We start from the raw sequence: 7,697 nt of genomic DNA, 5'->3' as shown, positions 1-7,697 counted from the left end.
ATTCAAAGACTGTCACACAGTTTATATGAAACAGTGTTTCTGTTTCGGAGTTTATATGCTGGAGATGAAACACTGGAATGCCTCCAGCATATAAACTCCGAAACAGAAACACTGTTTCATATAAACTCTGTGACAGTGTGTCTGAGATGTTTTAATAAGCACACTAATAGAAATATATACTCGCTGGAAAATGGTGTCTGACATTTGTAGCTGTTTCTAGACAGGGTGATGCTTGTGAAGAAACTGGGACTTTATCTCTACTATATATGATCAAGCTTGTCTTGTGAGGGCAAAAACTATAGAACTGTTACTGTTATTTTGCCTTCCCTAATCTCTCTGTCGCTCTTTCTTTCTGTCTGTCTCTCTCCCTCTCTCTCTCGCTCTCTCTCAGAGCACAGCGCTGGGTTTACAGTGAAGAGGCATTCACCCTGCCTCACAACACAAATGTTTAAGCAATTACTCCACACATTCCCCGTAGAGAGAGAGAGATGGGTTGGCATTGTTCAAACGAGCCATCATCACCTCAGACAAATAAACACAAACACACACCATTGCCTTGCCTGCGTCAATGCTGCATGTCCTATAATGAATGTCTGACATTTGTAGCTGTTTCTAGACAGAGTGGTGCTTGTGAAGAAACTGGGACTTTATCTCTCCTATATCAGATTGTCTTGTGAGGGCAAAAACGATAGAACGGTTACTGTTCTCTTTCACCTTTTAATCTCTCTCTGTTGCTCTTCTTTCTCTCTCTCTCTCTCTCTCTCTTTGCACACCACTGGGCTTACAGTGAAGAGGCATTCCCCCTGCCTCACAACACAAATGTTTAAGCAATTACTCCACGCAGAGAGAGAGAGAGAGAGAGAGAGAGAGAGAGAGAGAGAGAGAGAGAGAGGAGACTGAGCAGAGCGACGAAGAAGAGAGAGAGGAGAGAGAGAGAGGAGAGAGAGAGAGAGAAGAGAGAGAGAGAGAGAGAGAGAGAGAGAGAGAGAGAGAGACGAGAGAGAGAGAGAGAGAGGATGAGAGACTGGGGGCAGCTGAAGGAGATTTGCTGTAGGGTTGTGGAGAGAGACGTGTAAAGAAAGAGAGAAAAGGGGGAATGAGAGATAAAGAAAGAAGGAGATGGCTGGCATTGTTCAAACAAGCCATCATCACCTCAGTCAAAACAACAACACACACCATTGCCTTGCTGACCTGCATCAATGCTGCATGTCCTATAATGAATGTATAATGAATTGGATTAGCACTCCAGAGCACAATCACATTCTATGTTCCATTTATATTTATATTCCAATTCCAATTGCACACCATTCAAACCTCTAGTCCTGTTTCATACCATTCCTGTTCTCTAGATGGAAAGGCAGCTCAAGAGGGTAATAGCGGCAATAGGGGTAACAGAGGATGGTGGGAGGGGAAAAGGTTGTGGAGAGGGGCTGGCAGACTATTTAAGGGGCAGTAAAATGGTAAAGTTGCAGCACTTCAAAACATCTCCAACATCTCTCACCCTGACATGGACACACGCACGCACACACACACACACACACACACACACACACACACAACACACACACACACACACACACACACACACACACACACACAACACACACAACACACACACACACACACCACACACACACACACCAACAACCACACACACACACACACAAACACATTCCTTTACACTGGTTTAATTGGGATAATATAATATCCAATTCTAGAAACATTTATGAACAATTTCACTTAAATCGCAACTAAATACATTGAGTAGGTTTATTCTCATAGAGTCTTTTTCAGTCAGACAGTGGTCTTTAGGGAACCATAATAACCTGTTTGACCACTTCACATCACGTCAACCATAGTGTGTTCTCTCACTCTCTCAGCGGCACTTAAAACAGAGTCCCATGGTCCTGGTTCTCACCGTCTGACATCTATTTTACGGTCTGATCACGTTAACGATAAGCGTGTTAGGTGGACATGTTGCCAGTTGTTAACATATTCAATTATTTTTAATATAYTAGGCCTAACCTGTCCCTCTGTGGAAATGTTGGCGTTGTGTCCTCTCTGACTCCCGCTCTCTCTCTGCTCAGGGCGGCGTATCCACTCCAGCCGCATCTCCCCCTCTCTCTCTCGCTCTGTTGTAACACACTCTGGCAGAGTGGTTCTGTTTTCATTTTTTACTAATAACACACTACCGCACCATGATGGTGAGCGCCGTGGTATGCATTCTGGCCACACCCTTTAAAGTGTTAAATATGTTATGTAGCCTAATTGTCCAGTGTATTATAGGCCACACTTTCCCCTGATGCCATTACAGTGTGACAGTATTGGAATGTTATTGTCATGTTATTGGGTATTCAGTGCTGTCAAGTCATTTCATTTGTTTACAGTATAGGCCGAAGATGTCTTTAAAACTCACCTAGTAGCAGGCAGAAGAGGTCCAGTCCTGTCAACAGTTTCCTTTTGGTGATATCGGTGCCGTTGTTGTTTAATGAGGTCCCTCCGTTTCTGGTCTGTTGTGCCATGGCTTACTTGTACAAAATAGCCAACTGTTGCATGGAAGAACTCTGTCTCCAGTTAAAATTCCACCAGCGCTCCAAACAATCTAAACGTTATTTAGTCCGTCAAGGATTCCAGCCGAGAAGAAGCAGATGTCACTCAGAAGCCAACTATGGGAAACGAACTTCCCAACTAAGTAGAGGACCTGCAAACGTTGTGTCAGCGCTGCAACGATGCGATGCCTCGTCTGTCCAAATATTTTACTTTAGAAAAGCATACTTTTCACCATAAATCGCCTCTTCAGATATTGGATTAAAACCTTTCGTCTGTCTGGTTCACGATTTGGGATGGTAAACTTCTGTAAAGGCGCTATGATGAACGAATCCTGCTTCTGTCTCCTCTCTCTCTGTCAGCTTCAAAGCCTGGCAGAGTATAGCGCTCTGAGCGCAGAGAGAGAGAGATGGTAGTTTTATCAACCCTTCCTTTTCTCCTCCTCCTCCTCAGCAGTTTGGCTCAGCCTTCTTCTCTTCTCTCTGCTACGGCTCAGTAATTAGCTCCATACCTCATGCTAGTAAACGTTCTCTGGACCTGGATAAGAGCAGTCTGACACTGCTCCCAGCGGCGGGTACTGGGGAGGCCAACACAGAACACAGAGCGCACAGGGCGCACCATGAAGCGGCGTCGGTGGGCGGCGGGCCCCTTGTCACTACTACCAACCTGGTCTCAGAGCATTTCGTATTATTCTGTACGTAAATCCGGGACACTGCATTTACCATGATATGTTATGTTTCGTATGGTATGTATTAATATGTGGATTTCAATCATCGATTTCGTATGATATGTCACGAATATAAATTCGTATGATATGTTACAAATTGCAATTCGTACAATATGTTACGAATTTTACATACATATGATATGTTACGAATTCCCATTTATTTTGGATAAAGTTAGCCAGGTGGCTAGGTAACTAACGCTATCTGGGTGGCTAACGTTAGCTAGGCTAGGATTTAGGGTTAAGGATTAAAGTTACGGTTAGGGTTAAGGTTGGAAGTTAGGTTAAAGGGTTAGGGGAAGGGTTAGCGAACATGCTAAGTAGTTGAAAAGTAGCAAAACATGCGTAAGTAGTTGCAAAGTTCCTAATTAGCTCAAATGCTAAAGTTGTCCATGATGAGATTCGACACGCAACATTTTGGTTGCTAGGTGTGCAAAGCTGTCATCAAGGCAAAGGGTGGCTACTTTGAAGAATATAAAATATACAATATATTTTCATTTAACACTTGTTGGTTACTACATGATTCCATATGTGTCATTTCATAGTTTTGATGTCTTCACTATTATTCTACAATGTAGAAAATAATAAAAAATAAAGAAAAACCGTTGAATGAGTAGGTATGTCCAAACTTTTGACTGGTACTGTACATACAACTAGGAATAGAGTGACTAGGCAATAGGATAGATAATAAACAGTAGCAGCGTATGAGATGAGTCAAAAAAGTTAGTTCAAAAAGGGTCAATGCAGGTAGCTGCATATTGAGGCCATCTGCATATTGAGGGTTTCGCCTGTCTGTCTGCCTGTCTGTTATTGAGAGTTAAAAGTACAGTCGTGGCCAAAAGTTTTGAGAATGACACAAATATAAATTTTCACAATGTTTGCTGCTTCAGTGTCTTTAGATATTTTTGACAGATGTTACTATGGAATACTGAAGTATAATTACAAGCATTTCATAAGTGTCAAAGTCTTTTATTGACAATTACATGAAGTTGATGCAAAGAGTCAATATTTGCAGTGTTGACCCTTCTTTTTCAAGACCTCTGCAATCCACCCTGGCATGCTGTCAATTAACTTCTGGGCCACATCCTGACTAATGGCAGCCCATTCTTGCATAATCAATGCTTGGAGTTTGTCAGAATTTTGGGGGTTTTGTTTTTCCACCCGCCTCTTGAGGATTGACCACAAGTTCTCAATGGGATTAAGGTCTGGGGAGTTTCCTGGCCATGGACCCAACATATCAATGTTTTCTTCCCCGAGCCACTTAGTTATCACTTTTGCCTTATGGCAAGGTGCTCCATCATGCTGAAAAAGGCATTGTTCATCACCAAACTGTTCCTGGGGGGTTGGGAGAGGTGCTCTCGGAGGATGTGTTGGTCCATTCTTTATTCATGGCTGTGTTATTAGGCAAAATTGTGAGTGAGCCCACTCCCTTGGCTGAGAAGCAACCCACACATGAATGGTCTCAGGATGCTTTACTGTTGGCATGACACAGGACTGATGGTAGCGCTCACCTTGTCTTCTCCGGACAAGCTTTTTTCCGGATGCCCCAAACAATCGGAAAGGGATTCATCAGAGAAAATTACTTATACCCAGTCCTCAGCAGTCCAATCCCTGTACCTTTTGCAGAATATCAGTCTGTTCCTGATGTTTTTCCTGGAGAGAAGTGGCTTCTTTGCTGCCCTTCTTGACACCAGGCCTTCCTCCAAAAGTCTTTGCCTCACTGTGCGTGCAGATGCACTCACACCTGCCTGCTGCCATTCCTGAGCAAGCTCTGTACTGGTGGTGCCCCGATCCCGCAGCTGAATCAACTTTAGGAGACGGTCCTGGCGCTTGCTGGACTTTCTTGGGCGCCCTGAAGCCTTCTTCACAACAATTGAACCGCTCTCCTTGAAGTTCTTGATGATCCGATAAATGGTTGATTTAGGCGCAATCTTACTGGCGGCAATATCCTTGCCTGTAATGCAAAGCAATGATGACGGCACGTGTTTCCTTGCAGGTAACCACGGTTGACAGAGGAAGGAAGAGGAAGAACAATGGTTCCAAGCACCACCCAACTCAATCAGGATGACAGAGTGATCTCCAGCCTTGTCCTCGTCAACACTCACACCTGTGTTAAAGAGAGAATCACTGACATGATGTCAGCTGGTCCTTTTGTGGCAGGGCTGAAATGCAGTGGAAATGTTGTTTTTGGGGATTCAGTTCATTTGCATGGCAGAGGGACTTTGCAATTAATTGCAATTAATCTGATCACTCTTCATAACATTCTGGAGTATATGCAAATTGCCATCATACAAACTGAGGCAGCAGACTTTGTGAAAATTTATATTTGTGTCATTCTCAAAACTTTTGGCCACGACTGTAGTGTTGTCTTCTGTCTGTCAGTGCGCCTCATAGACATAGAGAGGAGCAGTGGTCCCAGGCACAAAAGTGTGACTGATCAACACCAATGCGTATAGGAGGCCAGGGGATCAACACTGAGCTCTGTCTGACATCTAGTGGTAGAAACACTCAACTGTGCCCTTGTTTAGAAAACAACAACTGTGCACTGTTCAGAAACAACCCCTCTTTTCCAATCTGGACAAATTAGTGATGTTTTTCTCCCTAAGTTAATTGATTGGCCAGAGAGTCCACTCACTGGTGCCCCAGGTCTGATTTGATTAGAGAGGAAGCAGAATGSAAAACATCAGTAGCCTGGGCCTACTGCTGGCCTTAAAGGCCAGATGTCAGCATTCCTGAACTAGCGTTTCTTGATAGGCCCTGAGTTTATGGGAACGTAAATGTAACCATGGTGAGAGAACCAGGGCAATAGCAATACTGTAGTATAGGATAGTATGTAATAACAGGCTACATTAATTATCTTACATTATGCCTAGAATAAATTACATGATCTGTAATTGATTTCTGACCCAATATTTGATAAGGCCCATGCCTTATTTGAGACATTAGTAGGAGAGTGTAACCAGCTACTAGCCAACAATAACCGTGTTTATTCATTGTTACAGACAGACAATATTGTTACAAACGGGCAATAACCATGTGGCTACAGACAGACTATAATAATGTTAATACAACGTGACAGACAGACAGGTCGCACTTGACTTATTCACCTTGTAGTTAATGTGMGTCTGCTTTAGGCTTACTGTAATTGTTGTGTCGTCTTTAACCTGTTTAACTGTTTGTTATGTATGTTACTTACTGTTGTGAACAGATATAGCTAGTCCAGTAATGTGGAAATAGAGATGTTCTGAATCATGTCAACTTGACTACTATGAAACAGCCACGATTCTGTTCTTTATCAGGCAATAAATGTTTAGCTGAGTAGTATACACATTACAGCACACATTTCCCTAGCTGTCGAAAAAAATTACTTATGTCCGTATGCAGTGTTTTCAGCGGTTCCATTCGCCCACATTTGGCTCCATGTGAACTACAATTCCAACGCTGTGTTTTAACGTTTCGAAAAGTCAATCATCGCTTTCAAACCGGTTCTCGAAACATATGCTGATATGTCCCTTATCTTTCATATCAGAGAGAAAGAATCCAGTGCCTCGTTAGCTTACGCACGTGTTTGGAGCGCGCTAGATAGCTAATTACACAGGTTTTTACACTGAACAAAAATATAAACTCAACAATTTCAAAGAGGAACTGTAAATCAGTCATATATGTCAATCAGTCAATTGAAATAAATTCATTAGGCCATAATCTATGGATTTCACAACTGGGAATACAAATATGCATCTGTTGGTCGCAGATACCGTAAAAGAAAAGGTAGGGCTGTGGATCAGAAAACCACTCGGTATCTGGTGTGACCACCATTTGTCTTGCGCGGCACATCTCATATAGTTGACCAGGCTTTAATTGTGTCCTGTGGAATGTTGTCCGAGTTCTGTTAAATAGCATCCCAAACATGCMTAATGAGTGACATGGCTGGTGAGTATGCAGACCATGGAAGAACTGGAACTTTTCAGCTTCCAGGAATTGTGTACCGATCCTTGCAACATGGGGCCGTGCATTATCATGTTGCAACAAGATGAATAGGCCTCATGATKTCGTCACGGTATCTGTGCATTGAAATTACCATCGATAAAATGCAATTATGTTCGCTGTCCATAGCTTATTGCCTGCCCATACCATAACCCCACCGCAACCATGGCGCACTCTATTCATAACGTTGACATTTGAAAACCGGTCGCCCACACGATACAGTTGAAACTGGGATTTATTCGTGAAGAGGACACTTCTCCAGCGTGCAAGTGGCCATCGAAGGTGAGCATTTGTCCACTGAAGTCGGTTACYACACCGAACTGCAGCCAGGTCAAGACCCTGGTGAGGACGACAAGCCCGCAGATGAGCTTCCCTGAGACGGTTTCTGACAGTTTGTGCAGAAATTCTTCGTTTGTGCAACCCCCCCAGTTTCATCAGCAGT

Source organism: Salvelinus sp. IW2-2015, linkage group LG16 (genome assembly GCF_002910315.2).
Source record: "Salvelinus sp. IW2-2015 linkage group LG16, ASM291031v2, whole genome shotgun sequence".
NCBI classification, from domain to species: Eukaryota; Metazoa; Chordata; class Actinopteri; order Salmoniformes; family Salmonidae; genus Salvelinus; species Salvelinus sp. IW2-2015.
Note: the sequence above shows the minus strand (reverse complement) of the source record.